Raw genomic sequence first — 1,191 nt, forward strand, 5'->3', positions numbered from 1 at the left:
CATAAAAATGGAAATAATAGTCACTGGGGATTCCAGAAGTAGAGAGGATGGAAAGGAGGGTGAGAATTAAAACGATTATCTATTGGATACAATTTTCACTATTTGGGTGATGAGTACACTAGAGGCCTGAGCCTCACCTTTATGTAATATATTCCTGTAGCAAACCTGAACATGTATTCTCTTGAATGTAAAAATAAATATGTCTCTGGTAGGTTTTATACATATTTTTCATCAGTTAATTACATTTTCTAAATTTTTAGTTTGCTGAAGTTTTTTTCTCAATCATGAATAGGTATTTAGCTAAATAATTTTTTAATGACTCTATACAGATAGTCATATATTCTTCTTTTATTAATGTATAAATAACTTTTTTATATACTTTAAGTTCTAGGGTACATGTGCACAACGTGCAGGTTTATTACATAGGTACACATGTGCCATGTTGGTGTGCTGCACCCATTAACTCGTCATTTACATTGGGTATTTCTCCTAATGCTATCCCTTCCCCCTACCCCCACCCCTTGACAAGCCCTGGTGTGTGATGTTCCCCACCCTGTGTCCAAGTGTTCTCATTGTTCAATTCCCACCTATCAGTGAGAACATGCATTATTTGGTTTCCTGCCCTTGTGATAGTTTGCTTAGAATTATGGTTTCCAGTTTCATCCATGTCCCTACAAAGGACATGAACTCATCCTTTTTTTATGACTGCATAGAATTCCATGGTGTGTATGTGCCACATTTTCTTTATCCAGTCTATCATTGATGAACATTTGGGTTGGTTCCAAGTCTTTGCTATTGTGAATAGCACCTCAATAAACATACGTATGCATGTGTCTTTATAGCAGCATGACTTGTAATCCTTTGGGTATATACCCAGTAATGGGTTGGCTGGGTCAAATGGTATTTCTAGTTCTAGAACCTTAAGGAATCGCCACACTGTCTTTCACAGTGGTTGAACTAATTTACACTGCCACCAACAGGGCAAAAGTGTTCATATTTCTCCACATCGTCTCCAGCACCTGACTTTTTATGATGACCATTCTGACTTTTATGATGTTTCCTGACGTTTTAATGATCGCCATTCTAACTGGTGTGAGACGGTATCTCATTGTGGTTCTCTGATGATTAGTGGTGATGAGCATTTTTCATGTGTCTGTTGGCTGCATAAATGTCTTCTTTTGAGAAGTGTCT

Source organism: Mandrillus leucophaeus, unplaced genomic scaffold (genome assembly GCF_000951045.1).
Source record: "Mandrillus leucophaeus isolate KB7577 unplaced genomic scaffold, Mleu.le_1.0 Scaffold189, whole genome shotgun sequence".
NCBI lineage: Eukaryota > Metazoa > Chordata > Mammalia > Primates > Cercopithecidae > Mandrillus > Mandrillus leucophaeus.